Source organism: Anas platyrhynchos, chromosome Z, assembly GCF_047663525.1.
Source record: "Anas platyrhynchos isolate ZD024472 breed Pekin duck chromosome Z, IASCAAS_PekinDuck_T2T, whole genome shotgun sequence".
Lineage (NCBI taxonomy): Eukaryota > Metazoa > Chordata > Aves > Anseriformes > Anatidae > Anas > Anas platyrhynchos.
In genome coordinates this window covers 65,197,905-65,222,292 of record NC_092621.1, presented here as the reverse complement: position 1 = coordinate 65,222,292, position 24,388 = coordinate 65,197,905, and the positions used below count along the sequence as shown (strand labels likewise).

Here is a 24,388-nt window from a genome sequence, read left to right as displayed (position 1 = left end):
GTTTTCCTTCTGCTATATGTTATGTTCAGCAATTGAATTAGCTAATAAACTCCATGTTCCCTGGAAATCCCTTCTGCCCAGGCAAAAGTCTGTGACAATTTGGACTATAACATCTTCCCCAAGAACCTCAGTTCTACATTTACAAATTACATGGAACTGTGGAAACTAGTTTCTCTGGAGCTTTGTAAACCTCTACTCTGCATTGTCCCAATCAGCATGACTTATAGATACCTCTTTCTTTTGTTCATTAAAATCAGGGATTGACAACTCACAGAAAATGACAAGTGCTCTTTGATCATTCTCTGGCTGCCTGAAAACTATGTCCTGCTTTGTTTGACAAGTCTGGAATGTGAAAAAAAATAATAATAAAATCCAGGATTTCAAAATATAAAAGGCAAGAGTGCATGTATCAACACTGAAGGATCGACAAGCTGCATCTCACATGCAGAACTAGAAATGCTGAGGACAGCCGCAGAGGCAGAGTCCCCTTTCTGTGTTTGCTGTCTTTTTATAGCCTGTAGTGTAAATCTGTATGGTGTTTTTTCTCCCTTGAGTTTATTCAGGTGGAGGTATAAAACTGATGAGTGCTGGAGAAGGTCAATGTTACATATTCATTTTGTTTTAAATAATTGATGATGTTTCCTGTTTCTACTTACATTAATTGCTCTCAGGTGCTGGAGAATTGCTCAGTGAGTTGCCTTTTAATTTAGTTCTTTAGAAAAGCAGCATGCTGCATTTTGGAATACTGTAAGTAATGTGTACCAGGCAGTACTTTCTAACTGGAGGTTAATAAGGGTGTACTGAATGTCTGCTTGGGTGCTATTGCCTCTCCTCATGTGAATGTGTATGCGCATGTGTGAAAAGAGAGGAGGATGAGGTGGAAGACTGCAAGCAGTAAACAGCCTCAGGTGCCTCTGTGTTGTTTCAAAGTATATTTCTTGGTGCCTTGATGTTTAGGGCATTAAGGACCTGATTCAGAAAAGTTTGAAGCACTTGGCTGATATTGATTTCAGTAGAGTTGGTATTATTCAATATCTGTAAAGACCTGGATCACAGATAACATAGTTTTGATTTTTCATAGAGGCAGGCTTAGCTCCATAGTGTAATTTTCCTGTTTTGCTACAGAAACTAGATAAAAGATGTTACCTTTCATGCAAATTCATGCAAAATTGTTTTATGGGTATCATGCCAACACAATAACAGTACTATTAACCTGAATATTTCCTTTCTTACTGTGCCTTTCAAATGCAAATACAGAGGGTTTTAGAGTTAATAATTGACATACTAGTGAGATTCAAAATGTGCTGTAAACTCGGTGAGTGGAAATACATGGCATGGTTTGATTAAAGCAATTATATCTGTGTTATGTTGCTATCTTAGGCCCAAGCTTCCACTGAATCTAAACTTCCTGGCCATCTCTGGATTGGTCTTTGGATTTCAGCTGGAGTCTGGAGTGACATGAACCAACTGATTTATCGGTCGGTGAAAGCCAAGTGCAGGTGGGGGGTGACTTGCACTCCATCCCTGTGCTACCAGGCAGTCTGGGTGGGTGTTTTTCAGTTTTATCTGAATAGTGTAAGGACAAGGTAATTCCACTTGGGGTAATGCTTATTGACTGTGCTTTCTAAATGTACATTATTTTTTGCTTTTCTATGAGGGGGCTTATTGGATTATGACCTTTGAAAATATTTCATGATTTTTAGGATAGAATTGGATCCTCTCCTACTGTTCCGATTTATTTATTAATATATATATATATATTTTTTCTGTGTTGGCAAATAATTTATCTGTTGGTTTTCAGTTTTCTTATTGTGTCATCACAGTATGCTGAGATTGGCCATATTTTTCAGTGTTCCTGAAGGAATAAATATTTTTTTTAAGTTGCCTGCCGTTTCTTGTTGATCTATCTATATTTTTCAGAAGCCTTTAGAGCTTTCATTTCCCTCTAGCTACCAGTCCCCCTGCCTATAGCTCAGAAAGAAAGATGCTCGCTTGGCCCAAGAAAAGCATGTTGAAATATCTGATGAGCCAGATACTAGCTATATATTAGTGTTGATAAATCAGCCCCAGTGGCCCACCACATCCTGTTTTATAACCCACTATCAGCCTCTGCATATCTAATTACAGACATCTCCCTCGGGTGGGTGGCAGATGGGAGTATGAATGTCATTTTGGGCTCCCACATTACTAAAAAATATCTGTTGTCAAGCAAATGCCTGATGTGATAGGCCACATCTCCCATGCTCACTGTGGAGGCATAGAAATAAATCTTTAATCACCCACTGAATGACGGGAACTAGGGAGCATGAGAACTTCGCTGCACTAAAAAAGAGGTGAGAAGGAAGGCAACATTCTGGCCAAGATGATGTCAGTGTTTCCTATTGCACAGTACAGGATGAAGGCCACAGTAGTTGTTGGTTCTCTGCATGCCTGCACCTGATCCTGTGGAGGGGCAGACACCATCTGTGGCTGTTGGGTTTACTGTTCCACTTGTAATAGTAGCAGGGTGAGAGGTTATGTGGGGACTCCAGCAGCAGCACGTCCAGCAGAGGAGAATGGATCTTCCACAGAGCCTGCTGAACACCTTGGGATGTGCAGAGGACAGACAGGTGAGCATCAGAAGGGCTTGCCATGTGGATGGCAAAGACATGGAATAACCAGTACATCCAGCTTGGTCTTGTGGTCTCTTGTTGCAGTGGCATATGGAATAACTAGCATGCTGAGGTTTGGTCTTGCAATTTGATTATAGCAGCCTAAGTCAAAGGGGAACTCTGCCTATGGTGTGGCTGTAACTGACCTTAATCACATGAATTTAAACTTAAAATCAGTCACACACACCAAAAGTAGTAGAAATACAAGGGACTAGGGTCTAAGTCAGGTGAGCCCCCATAGCTGCATGTTCCTTTAGCATACAACCCTGTTATAAAACAGGATGTGGTGGGCCACTGGGGCTGATTTATCAACACTAATATATAGCTAGTATCTGGCTCATCAGATATTTCAACATGCTTTTCTTGGGCCAAGTGAGCATTTTTCTTTCTGAGCCATAGGCAAGGGGGACTGGTAGCTAGAGGGAAATGAAAGTTCTAAAGGCTTCTGAACAAAAAAATATTATAAAAAAAAAAAATCTATATTTACTTTTTTACTAAAAAGTAAATTTTTTTTACTATTACTAAAAAAAAATCTATATTTACTTTTCATTTTATAATAATATATAAAATATTATATATATATTTATAATTATAATAATTATATATATATAATAACTTATTGTATTATAATACAATTCTTTCCTCTTCAAAAAGATAGCTCCTATCATGTCAAGGAATCAAAGTAGGAGGGTTCTGACTCTGCCTCATTTCCTTAATGCAACAGAAATGTGTGTGTTTTGTCCATACACTGAGATCTGCTGTGCAGACACAAACCTTCAACACAGCACAATTTCTTTGTTTTGGCCAAGGCCTTTTGGCCATGTGCCTCCACTGACAGGGCTGTCCCTGGCTGCTGGCAAATGCACTGATTCAGTCCTTTCTTTGTGACACCTCTGACAGCGTGTTGGCAAGCCCTAGAGATGGTGTTGGTAGAAATATGCCCACCCGTGGGACGAAGGCTGTGGCCGGCTCAGCTGCTTTCACAGGGTGTGCACCAAATCTCCTTTCCCTGCAAGGGCAATTCTGTCCCCTCCAGCTCTGTGAGTGAGTGCTGTCTTGGTCTGTGCCATCTATTTTTATATTTGTATCGTCCACTGTGTCTGAATATCCACCCAAACACAGACCACAAGTCAATAAGCCCAGCTGTTTGGCATTATTTACATTATACTGGCATCTCTGCTGACCTAAAGAGCAAAAGAAAATAGCGGGGCATATTTGAGGCTTAATAAAACATTGCAAAAGGGAGTCCTTTCTGAGCTGTTACAAGCATTTGCTGGAAATGCATTTGCTGATTTAACAAACTGGTTAGGACAAATGTTTAACATGCTGTTGTAATGATATTCAGATGCTTTTCTTAGTATTTGTTGATCTGCGAAAATGTGTCCTTGCCCAATTGCACTAGAGAGTGGGATGAAATAAATAAATAAATGTAATGTGATGCGTTTGCACAAAAGTGGAGCAGTGGCTGCCCCTGACAGATGGAAAAAAGTCAATATGATGTCTGAGACAGCCCAGGCTCTGCACTGCAGAATAAATTACATGATTCGCTGAATGCCTAGGCTTCACACAGACATACACAAAATTGGAAAGATAAAAGCTTGCATTGGCTTCAGATGATATTTACTGCTTGATGGATTTACTAGCAGCCCCAGTACAGTCATACTGTATTGAATTATTGGCCTCTATTTAGCTGTGTGTCCGTCGAAGCTTGAGTGTCCATTTAAGTGTAAGTGAGCTGGAGCCCTGCCAAGGCTTTTTGAAGCTTTGTGTACAGAGAAAGATGTGAGCTAATGGCTACTAGCTTGAATAACAGGGAACTTAAGGATGCTGGGGGTAGACAACAAAGTATAAGGTGCATTCCTATCAATATTAATGCCAACATAAATATTAATGCAGGCTGCCCGACACATCATTTTTGAATGATTCTTGTTTTCTTTGTATTTTAACACAAATGGCTGGCAATGACTATGATTTCTCTCTCTTTCTCTCTCTCTCAGGAGGGGGAGTTTAAGAAAGACCATTAGCTTTACAGCTATCCATTGTCACAGCAGCAGGATTTCTACAAGGCAAAAGAGGCAAATGAAATGCTAGCTTTAAGAAGTATACGGCTACCAATACAATATCTGATTAGAATAGTAATATAATGTACAAAGCTATTGTTATGGATTCATTATTATATTGTACCACAGCATTTCAGTTAAGGAGCAGAAGCCCATTTACAGCAAGCCCCATGAGATGGTCGCAGCGTTGCTGTAGCTACAGCGCAAGCAAGGCAGGCTGAGTGCTTAGCTGCTTAATGCATTGGCTTTTGCTTCAAGAAGCCTGGGGCTTGGTTTTTGGCCTGGCCCTTGCACATGATGAGTTTAGGTAGTGTAAAAATTCAGCATGCTGAGGGAGGGGACTGCCTTGGAGAAATGGCTGTCAATTGTGATGTTGCTGGCAGAGGTTTTATCCAGTTAACTGCACTTCAGTAAAAGGAAAATAACTGTGTGACTGCATTGTGTTGATCAGCTGGATTGGCAACAAAAATTAGCAGGGTTTTGCTCCAGGTGAATTACTTGCAGTGACAGTGCAAAGGAAAGAGATGATAAGGTAAGATGTGCCTGTAGGAGCAAGGAGGCACACAGATCAAAGAAAGAAGAGAGTTTATTTTGAGACGTGAGTTAAATTCATCTCAGAGCTTCCATCATCCTATAGATAACATGTTCATGCCGAGGATTGACTCATGCTCCCTGGCACAAAGTAATAAGGATATTTACAAGGTTATTGCTCTCAGCTGTCCCTTTGTGCTTTTGCCAAAGGTTACTGCCCTGAAGGAGGCATGGCAGATGTGCATATGCACTGGCACTTTGGCTGCCCCAGTTCAAAGCCTACATGCCAGCACAAGACATAGCATCAGAAAATGCTTCAGTTGAGGCCTGCAGAGATTTTCAGAGCTCAGAGTTTTGTTCATGTGTTTCTTAAGCAACCACAAGGTTAAACAACTATTTTATCTGGATTTTCAGGAATAATGGTAATGGACCTACAGTCTTCTGTGCTTTATCAATAAGCAGGCTGTTTATCACTGAATTAGGAACAGTTCCAATTGTTACCTGATAAAGTGAGACAGAGAGAGTCAGGCTGGAAGACCTCTTGATCTAGCATTCTGATTCTTTTCTTGTTTTGTTTCTTTCTCTCTCTCTCTCTCTCTCTCTTTTTTTTTTTTTTTTTTTTCAGAAATTGTTCTTTGCTAAAAATGCAACCAGTCTGACTGGTGACAGAGGGAGTGATCACTCTAGACTCTGGTGTGTTTTGGTCACACATTCAAGGCCAAATCAAAGGCCAATCAAGACTCAGGTAAGGAGAAAAAAAAATGTATTATAGTTTGGGAAAGTCTTGGAGAAATGTATTTTTTTTGTAGAAGTGACACATTCCAACTTTTTATACTGTCTCTGACATTGTTCCTTTCACCTGGAAGTGATACCTCAATTTCTCCCATTTTCTCTGCTTTAGGTGGAAAAGCTTTGTCCAATGCAACAATTGATTTTGTTGAATGTGATAAAAGTTAGTTACTATGGCAAATGATGTCTGAACAGGCCCTCTAGCATTAAATGATGTGAAACAAAGTCATCCATGCTTATGCACCACAGCTTGAAGTTCACTATGAGTTTTTCAACTGACCGATACGAAATGCATCATGTTCATGTCTTCTGTTATACCAAGACCCATTAACAGATTCCAAGAAGAATAAATGTCAAAACAGAGTGATAACCACTGAATTTCACCTCAAAAATACACTTTTCACAATCTTAGCTGATGGTAGGACCCTTGAGAGTGCATGTTCAATGCATTTCTAATAGGAAAGGGATACGTAATCTCTGGTAACATAATAAAATAAGGATTTCTTCAAATTATATATCATGATGCTGGCAAATCATGCCCAATTCTCATTTATGTTAGTCCCTTTATTTTTTTCTGCAAAATTAAAGAGCCACAAATAGGTGTTAATTTAATAAATAAGCTGGCTAAAATTTTCATTCTTGCCCAGTGCTATGTCCATCACTTCTTTGCAGTTTAAAAAAATGGGGAAATTGCAGCTCTTATGCAATGGTCCAAACATCTGTGACTTCTCTAGTGTTTCAAGGTCAAGTGTCACTCTCTTGCCTTCTGGAGTGCCTAATTGTAAATGTTCTCAGATTTAATACACACAGTCTACTCTAATCGTCTTTTTAAATATTTCAAAATATTTTTCACTCATGAGAGAGAGAAAAAGAAAAATCAAAAGAAAGTTCCCCCAAAATGTGAAGCAGCATATTAATGAAGCAAGGTTAATTTCTCTGAAAAACATAGTTATCTTGGTTCCACAATTAGATACATGTGCTCTGGTTAATAAAATGAAAACCTTGCATATTTGAAAGTTCATTCTCTTATCCAGCTGTTTCCAGTTTGTCTGTCATTCATTGTTGTTAAATACTGTGTCTGAAATCCTTTGGAAAACAGTGGGTGTCTTTTCACAAAACACTGTGTTTGCACTTCTTAATACTCTTTTGTTCCCTATTTTGTGGCAAATAAACTCTGGGGTAAGAGTATTCCCTAATAAACCCACTTATCCCTTCTGACTAATAAACATGATTAAGCAATTGACAAATAATTGCAACAGTTTAGTCTGAAAACCTTTGTTTGTCTTGGATGGAGTTTCTTTCAGTTCTGTAGAATTTCAGCCTTTTTGTTTTTTGTTTTAATGAAAAAAAGGAAAAAATGCATCTTTTTGCCTGTGTTAAGTACATTTTAGTAAACTTTCCTCCGAGAAATCACCATTCTACATGTCAGAGGGTAGAACTAATATGTGGATTTTGAAGAGAAAAGTATATTTTTCAGTCCCAATGAACAGTAACCATAAGTCCTTGAAAATACATATTTATTTTTTTCATGATCAACTGATTTTTCTGGTTTACCTGGAGATTCATTCAGCATTGGGCAGATTTTACCTCAGGACTGAGCAGGACTTTCCAAGTCAGTACTATGTGTGCATGAACATTTTAAATTAGTGCAAGGTCTCTCTTTCATCCTTTCATGAAACATTTGTTTATTCTGTGCACTATGGGGGGAAAAATACCAAATTTAAATGCAGTGTGTTAAGAGCAAAATTTTTTGCTTCTCCTAGCAGTATTTCTTTGTATCACTTGCACACATGCTTGTAGTTTGCCAAATATGTTTTTAGGAAAAAAATTTCCCAAGGTCATACTGGCAAGCCTATTACAGTTATTTTTGTCTTCCTCTGTGGCATAATCTGTCTTCAAAAGTCATCTGGTAATTTCCACATTTCCTGCTACTTCATGGATTTAGAACATTAAAAGTGTCCTTGTTCTTTTCTGCTTCATTTCCTGTGACACTTTATAGCTTCTGTGGCTTTGGTTTTGTACTAAAGGTTTTAATTTTGCTGTGGGGTATTGGAAAGTTTTTTATGGCTTGTGGAGTATGTGGGGGATGTGAGGCAGAGGCTCAGTGGACTCTGTTGGTGACTAGCCAGCCACTCACATGGCAATCTGCTTCTGTAACAGGCTGGACATGGCTCTTCATGCAGTCCCTTCCAGCTTGTCACACTTCAGACCCTGGTCCCAGAGGCTTCACTTGAGGTCTCCCCAGGGACCACTGTGGTTTCTCCATTACCGGCACCTTCCCTGTCAGCACACAATGTTTCTGCCCCAAACCTGCTGAAACTACCCACTCCCCACCCCCCTCCAATCCTAGTCATCAAAAAAAGGCAAAGTTTATGAGTGTGAGTCTCCAGCAGATTTCCCAAGTGACACCACTATCTAAAGATCCCTCCCCAAATAATATGTCTGTTGATAAAGAAGGAAACACTGCAGGTTAATAAGTCCTTAAAGTATACTTAGAGAAAAACAAACCATAAAACTGAGCTGGTTCCCCAGGTGGACTAGAGATAGGATAACTGAGAAAGTTTTCTGTGATTTGGGAACTGAATAATATATTGCAGAAGTAGAGCTCTCCTGTTATATATGATTATGGTTTGTCCTGTTGACAAATATCTATCTATCTATCTATATATATATGTATACACACACACACATATATATATATATATATTTAAAGCTCTTCAGGTTTCAGAATATGTCAGTTACATAGTGCTTCACTAAGTGAAATACAGATCTCCTACCTGGATATCTGGAAACAGCCGTAAGCCACAAATAAATGTTATGTATCACCACAGAGTACTAATTGAGTTGCCTATATTGTGTATTCAGAATGAGGAACTGAAGTTCTGTCATGTAAGTGATGTGAGTTCTGAAACAGGAAGCTAAGAATGAGAATAATTGACTTATTCTCAACTGACAAAAAGCAATGGCAGCATTCAAGGTGTTTATTAGTAAACTGGTAGAGATGGTAAATACTATGGTAGAATTAAGTACACGTAGTGGACAGCACAAGTACTGAAGTGATTCAGTAGTAAAGAGGACTGCAAAAAACTTCACAAATGCCTAACATAACTGGACAACCAGTAGCAGATGAAATGCAACCATGCACGGTGGAAGGAGCATTTTAAGCCTCTGGTGGATACTGCATTGGCCACTGCTTCTGAAGAGACAATGTGGGCATCAATGTGAGCAGCTGTGTTCACAGTAAGTATCCAGTTGTGGTAATAAAAGTGAACAAGAGCGCTGTGTAAACTAAATTTGTTGCTGTGGCTGCTAGCCCACAGAGGCTGTCCGAGACCAGTCAACTATGCAACCATAGAACAGGCTAACTGAACTGAAGCATTATATCTGCCTCAGAAAGGTCTAAAATAATGTCTTGTTGTGTAAGGAATGCTCTTCCTATGACCAAACATCATAAACTACATGAAGCTGTATTGCAATCAAGTTTCCGGTGCTGGTGAAGGCTATTGATGATCACTTTAACCTGTAGCATCCTGATAGAAGGAACAGATTGTCCTAAGCTAATGAAAAGTTTTCCTACATAGTGCTTTGCAAATGCCTGACACAGGGCAGATACCATTTGAGAGGCTCAGGGCTTGTAAAGGGTTAGTATCAAGACAATCTCAGACAGTCTCAGGCTAAATGACTTGTAGGCAGGACAGCATTTGTCTTGTGCCCTGATAGTCAAAGGAAAGATGCATGAAGAAAACAGTTTGATCAGAGAGGAAGAAGCCAATTTTTTTATTTTATATATTTTTTTAAGCTCTTTGTGCTGTAATGCAGGCTCTTCTGAGAGTACTGCTGCTATCAGAGGGAGGGTGTGGGGTGAGGCTTGCTGTACACACCTTTGCTTGGAGTGAGATTTATGTCTTTTAGGATGCAGGAGCCCTGCATAGGTAGCTCTGGTCTCATTTTGTGAATATAGCCTGTAACAAGTATCTCAAAATGGAGCAGCAGAAAAAAAAATCTGGCAAAACTGACATTGCCTCTACAAACACAAGTGCTGGGCAGCTGCAGTTGCAGCAGCCAGGGGAAGTGCAGCTTCTGCCAGAGCTTGTCACAGCCAATTTTCACCAGACCTCCACAGGCACCTCTGTGACCAGAGGACTGACTTCCTGCCAAACGTCAAGTTTCTGTGGTACTTTACTCTCCAGCATGCTAATTCAGGAAAAGCTACAGCAATGGAATTAAAATGGTGAATTTTTATTTTATTTTATTTTTTTTTTCCTTCAGAATAACCAAACCAATTTCACTCAGGCTCCTGAACAAGGATTTTTCCTCAAATATATCTTCAGGATACAGACTGTGCACAGCGTTTGCTATCCATAATGCTTTACACTTTTCCTTATGATCATTTTAATCACATAACACACAGAATAAGTGTATAAAAAGCAAAAGAATGAGTTCATTCTGTGTTTTTGGAATAGGTTTTTCAGCAAGGCATATTGTTTACAGAGTAGCTTCTTTCCCAATGTAATTGCAGTTATATTTCTAAGTAATGAAATATATCACCCCAGAGAAAATAATAAATCCATTAGTTCAAAGCAAACCAAATGTTTAATATATATACAAAAGAAATATGAACAAAAGAAATACATCATTGTATCACCAGCATTTCCAACTGAATCACTTCCAAAGTAAATCAAAACTCTTATTGAAATTGTTTCTAGTTATCATGATCTCACTGGGAAACGAAAGGATTTTCTTCAATAGCCTGTTATAACTCAGTCATTATACCACAGTGAGGTAATTTGCTAAAACAGCTGCCTTTAATGAGCAAACCTTTCCATGCAGCAGAACCCAAATTGACGCAAACAAACTCATGTCAGTTTTTCTTACCAAAGTATAAAATCAAAGTTCCTTCTGCTCTTATGGGAAAAGTCTTTGAACTGCAGGAACCATAATTTCTTTCCTGTTTGATGGCCTTTCTCTTACCCTCATACCCACAGATGTGGCCCTCGTTGCAGGAGTGTTGATATCATGCCACCTTTGAGACAGATTACAGCATAACTGGGAATGTGTTTGCAACATAAACCTTCCACCAAGGAACCAGACAAAATTAACGGTTGTTGGAACTTGTTAGCTTTAGCGAGACAGCGCTTGTGGATAGTTTGTTTTCATAGTATTTTTTTCTTTTAAGACTACTTTTTCTTTCTTCCTTTTTTTTTTTTTTTCTTAATGTGTTAAAGAAATTTCCACTGAATCTTAATAAACCCAAAGTACTACTTTCGTGCACAAATCCCTAGCTATACTGGCTACATGTTTCACAAAGGATCAGGAAACAATAGGGCTGCCATAATTTTGCACTCTGAGAGAGCTGTATAGAGCTGTAATCTCTTAAATTAATGCTGGAGGTAACCTGGCTTTTTGTCAATTGTTTTTATCTAAACCATATAAATATTACTTTTTTATTTTTTTATATAATCATTTAGACTGAGATAGAATAATCGTATTTTCTTTGTACTTTTTAAAACCACATTTTATCTTTTGTAAATCTCAAGAGTGTATGCAAAATAAATGAGCATACATATTTCATATGAGCATTTTAATTTGCTATCAGAAAAGACTTTCCAATACGTTGTATAGAGATACAGAATTCATATTCAAAAAGGCATTCTAGTTTGTTAGTTCTTCTTAATATAAAATTTTGTAAGTGAAGTTTAAAAACATGTTTATTAAAATTAGCAATGGAATGAATTCCTCTGTCTAAACATTTTCTCAGTCAAGGACCTGACGTATTTTGAGTGAAATCAGTGGAAAGTCTGCCAATGTCTTCAAGAGAAGTTACATTAAGCACCAAATGGGGAAAACCTGGATCCCATTGCACTTGGGTTATATTTCTATTATTAGTGGTGCCAAAATGCTAGTTCTAGAAGGTCTTAAACTTTTAGGAAGTTCATCTTGGGATTCATATCTATCTCTGTGCACTCTTAACTCTGAGAAAGAAATCTACACCTACAGAAGTGTTTTTCCCAGTATGTAGCACTATCAATGTGCTTAAAATATTACCCTCACTAGCAGCCTAGTGAATGTAGCAAGATCCTTCAACACTGCAGTGATAAGAACACAGGGATCAAAGTACTTTGTGGAAAGTGTGGCTTGCAATAACCTGTTGTTCACCTTGGTCTGCACTTTCCTCCAGAGAAAACCATTGTCCATAATCTGTGAAGTCTACATTTGGAAGCTCAGAAATTTAATGTGACTATGAATAAGGTTATTGTTCTGCCTGAAGTTACACAAATCCTTGTACTATTATATCAGCAGTTTGGGATAAAGAATTGTATGAATTTGTAATATCAACATATTTAATGTTCTCCTCGACTACTGGGTGTAATGTAAATTCAATGTGCAATATGGCAAGGTTGTGATACTTTTTATTGTCTGAAAGTATTGGTTGCCACTTGTGTCTCTTTTACCCATATGCTGCATATTACTGGTAATGGGAATTATGATTGAAAGCAAATTTATCCCTCAGTGGTTTTAGCCTTGTGCCAGCTGTAGATAATAAGAAAGTTTCTTTTGACTTCAAAAGGACAAGAATCACTGTCAAATGCAGGAAACAAAGTAATAAGGTCTAATAGTTATACAAAAGAAAGGTAAAATAGAAGCTTCTGCCAATCAGTCTACTGCTAAGAGGGTTATGAAACATGTTTTGCAAGAATATACATTCCTCTCTGAACATAAACACAGCTAGAAAAGATTAAAAGGCAAATATTGTGTTTACTGACATTTAATGGGCAATGATCTAACAGTGTGCACCTGCTTGTCAGACTCCTATCATTAAAAGAACTTATATTCAGGTTCCAAGTGTTCTATTTCATTTAATTGGAGCTTAGTTTTAAACAAAGTATATTGTCCTTACTCTTTGGTATATCACAATAAGGAAAGCTAAATTTGGTTCACATGTTTTATTAAGAGCTTTGTGTAGACAACAGACCTGTGGGAAAGAGGGAGATCACTACTTGGAAAAAATTACTTACACTGTAAGTGGTTTTTGATTCTCAAGGATGTTTATTTTAACAGGTAAAGGAAGTTTAAAAGACCTTAAATTAAATTAGTGTTATACAAAGCTCAAATAGCGGCACTGGGCAATATCTTCTGATAATATTTAATATCCTGATTTATATTAGATGTAATAAATAGCAATCACTACAGTGCATCTTAATTTAAATTTTTAAGTACATCTGTAGTCAATGTTAAAGAAGCGAGTTTATAGCAGGTTTCTTAAATATTTCAACCACAGCAATAATATAGCTACTGCGTACGTGTCTATGCTTTTATGCTTATGGGTTTGATTATATGTTTATTACAGTATTTCTGCAGCATCCAGTGTTTTTTTTTTTTTTTTTTTTGTTAGTGTTGTTGATGTTTCTCCTCTGGAAAGAAGGTTATAATTGCACTTAGATCCTGGTGAGCAAAAGACAAAATAATCCGCTATCATCAATATCTTTCAAAAAAATCTCTGCTTTGGAAAAGAGGGGTTGATTTCATTCCTTTCCAGCTAACTGTTATGCTCTCCTTATGCTCTCCTTTTCCCTAATGGGGTGCAAGATGACTTTCATGAAACAAAGTTTTGACAAAAACTAATACACTTAAGACCTAGTTTCTGCATGACTAACATGATGGAGCTTGTTGCTAGTTTTGTCAAAAACAGAGAAGCAGATAGGTGATTGTCTTTCATCAGAAAGAGGAACAAAAAAAGAAGTTGTGTGTCATTATTGCTTATGGACATCAGCATTCTGTCCATCACAGCTATAAATAATGTTTCTCTCTCTTTCTCTCTCTATTTCTCTCTCTCTCTCTTTCTCTCTTTTTTTTTTTTTTTTTTTTTTTTTTTTTTTGGAGGGTGGGAAGGGGGTGGGGGGTCCTGTGACAGGAGATGGGTCTGAAGAGAGAAAGAGAAATTATGCATGCCCTCTGTATCTTGATGAATTTCCCTGAACCTTCGGGTATTGGCTGTCATACCCTACCAGCAGCTGTGGCCAGAAGCCAAGCCCAGAGTTCTCCAAACCTGAGCACTTGGTTTAAAGACTGGAAAAAGATGGCCTTTTCTTTATTCACATCTAAAAATTTCAGACCTGGCTTTGAATCTGCTGTTGAAATCTCTGAACTGTGTTTGATTTTAACATCTTTAACAGTGGCTAAGTGAACTCTGATATATTTACACTGTTTTTTTTTGTTTTTGTTTTTTTTTTTTGTTGGTTTGTTTGTTTTCCTAAGAATACTTATATTTTCCTAGGAATGCTAATATTTGTGATAAAGATTTCAACCTTAACTGAAGAAAGCATAAGACAAAATCCATAGGAAAAAGTTTAAAATTATCTGTGTAGATGTCCAAAATCACAACTATACTTTATTTTGAATTTCCTTACTGTTCATTGTTTATGTGACAATGTAAACTTTACTTTCTATTTTGGTTTTGGCATTGTTTGTTTGTTTACATTGGACATAGGTTCAGCATAGGAAGTTCAACTATAGGCCTCTTAAAAGGTTTCTTTGGCCTCTTATGTAGAAAAAAATCAGGCCTGGACTTAGTTTTTAACACACCTATTAGTTAGTATTTGCCTTTGGCCCAGATCCTTTTCTACTTATAATGTAGCTATGGGACTTGGGTTTCCAAAGCTTTGTGTACTTATGAATACATTGGGCTTACAAGAAGTTATTATTTTGATCTGTAATTGTGCAATGGGAGTGGGCAAATCAAGTCTACATTCTATATTTATATGATACTCAAAAATATTTGGTAGGCTTTGTAAAGGCATAGTTATGCGTTAGCTAAAACGTTTTTATACAGTTCAGCTTTTGAAATCCAAGCTAGCAGCTTTCTTGCAGAGGAAATTCATTTAGAAGTGTGGTTGCAATTCACATTTCACTACTACTTCACTACTACTTCACTACTACTTCACTACTGTTCAAAATAACTGGGTATCAGTGGGCACATCAGAAAATAGGCAAAGCCAGGAGGTGTAATGTATTTTCCAGAAAACCCTCATCATAGGATTTGTTAGTGATCACCATGCAGGCAACAAATCCTCCCAGAAACCTGCCTTAACTTCTCCCAGTAGCTCTGTGAGCACAGTGATCGCTTGCTGCAGACATCAACCTTGACAAGAGTGGAATCCAGTTTGGTGCAGTGAGCTTACATATATATAGAAAAAAAAAAACGTAGCTTTTTTTTTTTTTTTTTCCTCTTGTGCCTAAAGATCAACAAGATGATTTAGAGGTCAGCAGTGAATATGTGGGAACTTAACAGTGATTAACAGCACTTTCAGCTGTAAATTCTTGACTGAAAACTACTTGGCAAAGGGAGCAATTTTATTGGTTGTTAAAACATTTTTAAAAGGTAGAATAATATATAAGGCTTGCTCTGCTACACAGTAATTTTAATGGTCAGCTTTTTTTTTTTTTTTTTAATCTAATTCTACAATATTAATTTTCTCAAGAATAACACTACTTAATTACCAGGGCTTTAATAAACCAAATCTGTTGGTTTTGTATGTCTTGGGATAATCAAATTCTCAAGGGTACTGAGGTGTTTTGCTTCTGCTTCATAATTGGCCAGGATTGTGATTATTTTATGATAAAACTCAACCTCCTGCTAGGTTGCACTACTTAATTAATGTATCTTTTCCAAAGAACTTACCAGCCCAAGAGAAAACAAGGCTGAAAACAGATTTTACTACTCTTACTACTGAAATCATTTAAAATGTAGAAAAGAATTTGTTTTCTGTTCTTGAAATAAAAAGGTTGGGGAATAAAAAATAAACTTTCTGCCTTATTTCTCTTTCTGAACAGTTTCAACTCATTGCTTACTGAATTGAAACAGGAAGCATTTTTATTTAGTTGCATTTAATGTATACTACTATAGGGCAAGTGTCTACTACTTGCAAATTCAGTTCTTAGCCCAGTTCTAGAAGAAGGCATGCAAATGTAATTCTAGCCTTCAAAGACTGACTCTGGGAATGAATGAGAGGATTACAGTTCAGTTTTTGTGGCAGGTTGATCTTTCATACCTCTCAGAGGCTGCCAGTCAGAGTAGGTAGGATGATGCTCTTGGTATGCTTGCTGGAAACCCACAATGTCACCTTACTGACCTACCCTCAGGTTGAGCTGATGACCTGAAGGCTGGCAAGGTAATTGCTTTTGGTATTACTTCTGCAAGGTATTACTTTGCATTGGCAAAGCCTGTCTCCATATCACTATAAGATGTGCCAGATTTTTTGTTGTTTGACTTTCACTTCCCAAAGGATTAATTTGAAACAAGATACCACCCAGGGATTTTAGGCTACCTGTGAGTCTTGGCAAGCTCTGGTCCTTGCTGCTTGATGTCCTCTGCACTGTTCTTGAGTAGGACAAGTGTGGGGGAAAGACAAAAATAACACTGTGAAAAGTAAATCTCCACAATGCCTTGTACTGATGCAACAATAAATTTAGAGCTTTCACACTTCTAAAAATGAAATGTTTTGACCTGCTGTTAGATTGGTTGAAGGCTTCTTTGAACCAACTTCAATTTATAAGTATTATGTTGCAAAAGCACTGATACTATCAGTGATAGTGGCACCCGTTGAAATAGAAATTCCCTACATCAAGCACATTTTGGAAATAATGTTACCACCTAAAAGCTTCTCCTGGAGAAAATGGATTGTACAATAGCTTATCAGTCAAAGAAGAGTGCATGGGAGAAAAAGAGAGAAATAAAAATAATAAAACCCACTCCTGTGTGGAACATTAGAAGTGTGGCACTAACAAAGACTTCCCATTCCACACAGAATTAGTGTTGGCAGAGGCAGCTCGCAGGGCTGTGGGTGTACTCAGCTGTGCAGAGCTGATTATGGAAGATGAAAGAGCCTAGCAATTTATTTCATCTCATGCTGAAGCACTGCTGACAACTGAAAGTGAGGACAGAAGGATTCATTTGTTCAACTTCTGTTTTAGAAAGCAGGCTTCAAATGATACCACAGAGAAAGTGGATGGAAATGCTGTGGTGTAATAAAGTGTCTATTTTTTATTTCACTGACTCCAAGATTTATGTTTTCAGAGGCTTTTTTTTTTTTTTTTTTTTTTTTTTTTTTTTTTTTTAGGGAGTGGTGTTATTTGAGATGCCTGCAACACCAGGTTACTAGTGAAAAAAAGTAGGTGGTACTACTATAAGTTAATAAATGTAATCACATCTTCTATATGGATGCAAGCATGGGGAAGCCAATAACAGGGAAACTATAGACATGCTTATAGACACATCTACATGCTTATGTATACGTAAACCCAAATCAATTTAACATTTTTTTTTCCTATTGTACTGTAGTCTCAGGAGTTTCATATTGTCTTTAAGTGATGACATACTTGAACTGGAGTATTTGACTGTAGCATTAGTACAAGAAGGACATCAAGGCCTTGGAACATGTCCAGAGGAGGGCTAAAAGGCTGGTGAAGGGCCTGGAGCACAAGACCCATGAGGAGCAGCTGAGGGAATGGGTTGTTTAGTCTAGAGAAGAGGAGGCTCAGGGGAGACCTTATTGCTTTCTACAGGTATCTGAAAGGAAGGTGTGGGGAGCTGGGGGTTGGCCTGTTCTCACAGGGAACTAGTGATAGGACTAGAGGAAATGGCCTCAAGTTACATCAAAGGAGGTTCAGTTTAGACATTATGGGACATTTCTTCTAAGAGTGAGTAGTCAGGCATTGAAACAGCTTGCCCAGGGAGGTAGAAAAGTCACTGTCCCTGGGGGTGGGTAAGGAAAGGTTGGATGTAGTGCTTAGGGATATGGTTTATTGGGTGCTACTGGTAGTAGGGTGATGATTGGACCAGATGGTCTTGGATGTCTTTTCCAACCTTAATGATTCTATGATTATATTTATTCAGCAATCATAATGATATATAACTCTTGGCAAATTGATTGACATGTATTTACCTCTTAATGTATTTTTCATACAACGAAGTTTCATGAATAGATGACAAGAAGAAGAGGGGATAGGTGCAGGTGAAGCTGTTGAGAAGCAGATATGGTACAGAGCCTCAGTCTGGAGAAGTCAGTCTTGCCCCTCATCTCCATGCATGAGGCTGGAGAACAACAACTGGTGGCTTTAACTGCATGTGGAAAAAGTCACATTATGATTAGGAAAACTTTCAAAGAATAAAGATACTGAAGCATGGGAAAAAATTGCCTAGGAGCCCTCCTTGTTGTAGGGTCTTAGGAACAAGTCAGACTAATGCGTCAAGACTAGCAATGGTATAATTGATCCTGATGTAAGGCAGGAATGTGTATGCAACTCAATGATGTCTTGCAGTTCATGGTTCTCTGTATATGCTGGTTACTTTCAAGGACTTCATCTTTATTTTTAAATTGTGGTTAACCAAGCATGTTATTTCCTTTCAGTACTAAAACATATTTTACAAGTGAGAATAGCCTTCGTGTATATGAGTCAGAAAAAATGTCCACTGAAATGATTGTCATCATGGAATGTGGCTAAAATCCTTGTGTCCTGAACATATCCTAAATGCAACCAGTCTCACAGAACTAAATATTCAATCTTTGACTCACAAAGCCCCTCAGACTTTGTGAATAGACTCAGAAGAAAGGGCCTCTCTGCTAAAATCTGGCAAACTTATGTGTTTAGTTCTAGAGTTACAACACATGTAAAAGCCAGGTTCTCTTCCCTGAAACTACCGATTTCTATCGTGTTTTTTTTTTTTGTTTGTTTGTTTTTGTTTGTTTGTTTGTTTTTCTTTTTTTTTTGTTTTGTTTTGTTGTTGTTGTTGTTTTTTTTTTTGCAATTAAAGAATGCTGATTCAGAGGCACAGCCAAGTTATCATCCCAAAGTGCAAACTATATGAATATAGTTGCATTTTTAAATTTCTACTCTAAAAGAAAGATAGCAATATGTAGCTTCAAATTGATCTAAAACAAAATAATAATGGCTTTTCTTATGAAATCAAAATTCAGTGAGATTATTTTTATATAAAAAATATATGTTGCTGAAGAAACTCAAGGGCTTTATAAATTACATTACTGAAAATGCTATTTTACAGAATGAAAAGTTTTTATTCTTTAGATGTTTTGAAGGTTTTAATTGCCAAGATTATAGAATCACAGAATTTCTAGGTTGGAAGAGACCTCAAGATCATCAAGTCCAGCCTCTAACCTAACACTAACAGTCCCCACTAAACCATATCCCTAAGCTCTACATCTAAACGTCTTTTGAAGAATTCCACCACTTCCCTGGGCAGCCTGTTCCAATGTCTAACAACCCTTTGGTAAAGAAGTTCTTCCTAACATCCAACCTAAAACTCCCCTGGAGCAACTTAAGCCCATTCCCCTTCATCCTGTCACCAGGCACGTGGGAGAACAGACCAACCCCCAGCTCACTACAGCCTCCTTTCAGGTACCTGTAGAGAGCGATAAGGTCGCCCCTGAGCCTCCTTTTCTCTAGGGTGAACAATCCCAGCTCCCTCAGCCTCTCCTCGAGGGACCTCCAGGCCTCTCACCAGCTTCGTCACCCTTCGTCGACATGCTCCAGGGCCTCAATGTCCTTCTTGTAGCGAGGGGCCCAAAGCTGAACACAGGTACTCAAGGTGGGGCCTCACCATAGCCGAGTACAGGGGGACGATCACCTCCCTAGCCCTGCTGGCCACACTGCTTCTTCTACAAGCCAGGATGCTGTTGGCCTTCTTGGCCACCTGAGCACACTGCTGGCTCATATTCAGCCGACTATCAACCAATACTCCCAGGTCCTTCTCTGCCTGGCAGCTCTCCAACCACTCATCTCCCAGCCTGTAGCTCTGCTTGGGGTTATTGCGCCCCAGGTGGAGGACCCAGCACTTGGGCTTGTTGAACTTCATGCAGTTGACCTCAGCCCATTGGTGCAGCCTATTCAGATCCTCCTGCAGAGCCTTCCTACCATCGAGCAGATCGACACATGCACCTAACTTGGTGTCACCTGCAAACTTACTGAGGGTGCACTCAATGCCCTCATCCAGATCATCGATGAAGATATTAAAGAGGACCGGCCCCAGCACCGAGCCCTGGTGAACGCCACTAGTGACTGGCCTCCAACTGGATTTAACTCCATTTACCACGACCCTTTGGGCCTGGCTATCCAGCCAGTTTCTAACCCAACAAGCGTGCGCCAGTCCAAGCCAAGAGCAGCCAGTTTCTTGAGGAGAATGCTGTGGGAAACGTTGTCAGAAACCTTGCTGAAGTCAAGGTAGACCACATCCACAGCCTTTCCCTCATCCACCCAGCACGTCACTTTGTCATAGAAGGAGATCAGGTTCATCAAGCAGGAACTGCCTTTCATAAACCCATGCTGACTGGGCCTGATCGCCTGCTTGCCCTGCAAGTGCCGCGTGATGACCCTCAAGATAATCTGTTCCATGAGCTTCCCTGGTACTGAGGTCAAACTGACAGGCCTGTAGTTCCCCAGGTCTACCCTCCGGCCCGTCTTGTAGATGGGCGTCACGTTTGCTAGCCACCAGCCAACTGGGACCTCCCCCAATAGCCTGGACTGTTGATAAATGATGGAAAGTGGCTTGGCCAGCTCCTCTGCCAGTTCTCTCAGTACCTTCAGGTGGATCCCATCCGGCCCCATCGATTTGTGCACATCCAAGTGCTGTAGCAGGTCACCAACCAGTTCTTCGTGGATAGTGAGGGCCACATCCTGCTCCCCACCCCCTTCCACCAGCTCAGGGTACTGGGTATCCAGAGAACAACCGGTATTGCCACTAAAGACTGAGGCGAAGAAGGCATTAAGCACCTCCGCCTTTTCCTCATCTCTTGTAACTAAGTTTCCCCCCACATCCAGTAAAGGATGGAGATTCTCCTTAGTCCTCCTTTTTGTGTTGATGTATTTATAAAAACATTTTTTGTTATCTTTAACGGCAGTAGCCAGATTGAGCTCCAGATGAGCTTTGGCCTTTCTAATTTTGTCCCTGCACAGCCTCGCAACATCCTTATAGTCCTCCCTAGTGGCCTGCCCACTTTTCCAAAGATTATAAACCCTCTTTTTTCTCCTAAGCTCAAGCCACAATTCTCTGTTCAGCCAGGCTGGTCTTCTTCTCCGCCAGCTTGTCTTTGGGCATGTGGGGACAGACCACTCCTGCGCCATTAAGATTTCCCTCTTGAAGAGCGCCCAGCCTTCCTGGACTCCTCTGCCCTTCAGAACCGCCTCCCAAGGGACTCTACCAACCAGTGTCCTCAGCAGCACAAAGTCAGCCCTCCGGAAGTCCAATACAGCGGTATATCAACAACACAGCAAATTAACAAACTATTAAAGTAACAAATTATTCAAGTGACTTGGATCTCTGTTGTTTACCTTTAGGAAAATTTTTCATCCAACATTATCAAGTGTGAAGTTTTCTAGGAAAGGCAGCAGTAATAAAAAAGAACTGTCATGGTCGGGGTAAGAAACAAATCATGCTGAATCATAGCTTTTGTGGGTGCAGATGAGGCAGCAAACTGAGTAGTGGGGGTTGTGCAGTTGCTAATGCATTATATTAAGATAATACTCACACGAAGTTACGTTGAGCTAGATTAAACTACATGAACAATATTTTAATCATTTTTGCTCTTTTCTGTAAGATAAAACTAAAATTCCTCCCCAAAACATATTTGAGATGAGTGTTTGCTTGCTTCTACAATGTCAAATTTCAGCATAATTATGCAAAAGAGATTTTTTTTAATGGAACTCCTTTTATATATACTTCTTTTTGTGCAGGTTTTTCCTTACATACAGACTTTATTCTCTGATTTTTATTATGGCTAATATGTATTTGCAATGATGACAACCATTTTTGTAATATCCTCCTGTGAACAAAAAGTACGGTCACTTAGTCATAAAGTGTGCAGGAATAGAAATGTTAGAGGTTCTGAGGATACTTCTCAGTGGTGTGTGAATAGAAAGAAAAAATATGATACTACTATTTGTCACAGCAGGCTGCCAGGCAAACAAGCATCAGTCATTTAATACTTCAATATACAGAAGTCAATTAAATGTAAGCATCCCAAATATTCTCAGTTGCTGATTTCTGAACCTTCTGTACAGTATGCAGTAGTGTACTAGAAAAAAACACAGAGGGGAATCTGATTAGGAAATTGGTCACTAACTGATGAAAATCAGTTCTGCTTTGCAAAACAAGGAACATCAGACTAAACAACAGCTTGGCTTAAGAGGATGATTATCTATATAAAACAAGCTGTTTACATGAATTGTAACACTGTCCAATTTGCTGTTGTCACACTGTGCTCTTCCAAACCTGAGTACCTTGTTCTATTCCAACTGTCTTTTGAAAGCAACACACAGGCAAATTGAAAACAAAAGCACAGCTCTTTCAATTTTTCCTCTCCTTCCATAATAGAGTGGGATGAACTCACAACAAAATGGGAGAGGAGAGTCACACACTTTTAACCAATTTAGAGGGCCTGGGGGCACAAGCTCTGCTGTCTGTCCCAGCTAGGACTAGGGCTTTCAGGTACCTTGCACTAAAGCATCCTGATTCTGCCCCCAGAACACCCAAACCCCCTCTGCTGTATCCTATTTTACTCTGATTGTTCTCATTAATACCTTTATTGGTGAATTAGATGAAGTAATTGAATGCACCCTCAGTAAGCTTGCAGATGACACCAAGCTGGGGGGAAGTATCAATCTGCCAGAGGGCAGGAGGACCCTGCAGAGGGACCTGGACAGGTTGGGTCAATGGGCAGAGGACAATGGGATGAGAATCAATATAGCTAAGTGCCAGGTCCTGTACTTTGGCCAAAACAACCCCATGCAGCTCTACAAGCTTGGGGCAGAGTGGCTCGAAAGCTGCGCAGAGGAAAAAGGATCTGGGGGTGCTAGTTGATGCTTGCCTGAACATGAGCTGTCAGGATGCCCAGGTGGCCAAGAAGGCCAACAGCATCCTGGCTTGTATCAGGAATAGTGTAGTCAGCAGAACCAGGAAGGTGATCATCCTCCTGTACTCTGCTCTGGTGAGGCCCCACCTTGAGTACCTGTGTTCAGCTTTGGGCCCCTCACTACAAGAAGGACATTGAGGCCCTGGAACATGTCCAGAGGAGGGCTAAAAGGCTGGTGAAGGGCCTGGAGGAGCAGCTGAGGGAACTGGGGTTGCTCAGCCTGGAGAAGAAGAGGCTCAGGGGAGACCTTATTGCTCTCTACAGCTACCTGAAAGAAAGTTGTGGGGAGCTGGGGGTCGGCCTGTTCTCACAGATACCTAGAGATAGGACCGAAGTTAGTCTAACTGGAGTTAGACTACAGATAGGCCTCAAATTGTGCCAGGGGAGGTTTAGGTTTGAAAGTAAGAGACATTTCTTCTCAGAATGAGTAGTCAGGCATTGGAACAGCTTGCCCAGGGAGGTAGAAAAGTCACTGTCCCTGGGGGTGGGTAAGGAAAGGTTGGATGTAGTGCTTAGGGATATGGTTTATTGGGTGCTACTGGTAGTAGGGTGATGATTGGACCAGATGGTCTTGGATGTCTTTTCCAACCTTAATGATTCTATGATTCTAGCTTTATAATTCTTCATATAAGCTTAGCAGCCTTGGCTAGCCTCATGTTGCAGAACACAGACCTGGTCCAGAAGGTTACCTGGTATGGTACATCAGTAGACCAGTAGAGTGATTGGGCTGCACATGGTGAAGGTGTGCTCTTTGTTGTATTATTTGAGCATCTGGTACCTACACTTGAATGTGTTTCAGCCAGTCAGTGTCTCCCCACTATACTAAGTTGACAGTAACAACCTCAGTGTCATCATATCCACAGATAGACAAATTTACATCATGGGTATTCTGCTGTTGGTTCTAGGTTAGTCAGTTTCAATTCTAATTCAATATTTGAGAAAAAGACTTGGAGAAGGAGCCTTGGCATATGGATATTAAGAAAACACATTGTGAATCCGGATGGCAGTAAGCCCTAAGTGCAGACAGCATTCATATAACTGATACATGTTCTTTCTATATGGTGTATTTAGTCCACATTTTGACTCCACAAAAATGGTGGGTTTGCTATCATTTCCCTTGTTAACACCACATTATAAAGTACAATATTTTAGAAAAAATGACAAGATTGTAAGGTGTCATTTCCAGCTAAGAGAATATCCAAGTTTAATGACTGTTGTTTCATAAAGAAATGTACTCATGATTATTTTCAGGTAGCATAAGAAAATTTTGTCAAGAAATAACATATCAGTAGTAATGTGTTGGTTTTTTTTTTAGTAACAAAAGTATTTTTACAACATTGTTTTAGAAATATTTTTCTTCATAGAGTAGAAAACAAACTCTGTAATATATTTACCTACAGCAGTTCTAAAAGCTAAGATGAACTTTTTTTTTAAA

At 39.2% G+C, this 24,388-nt stretch overlaps 1 long non-coding RNA gene across 1 annotated transcript in view; it reads left to right on the top strand.

The window, feature by feature from the left end:
* The first annotated feature begins 2,318 nt into the window (after nucleotides 1-2,318).
* Nucleotides 2,319-24,388, top strand: part of LOC119714465 (uncharacterized) — an 85,364-nt gene continuing 63,294 nt past the window's right edge. The window contains exons 1-2 of the long non-coding RNA XR_005261697.2: nucleotides 2,319-2,609; nucleotides 5,868-5,987. This is a non-coding gene — a long non-coding RNA (uncharacterized lncRNA). The remainder of the gene's footprint in view (nucleotides 2,610-5,867; nucleotides 5,988-24,388) is intronic.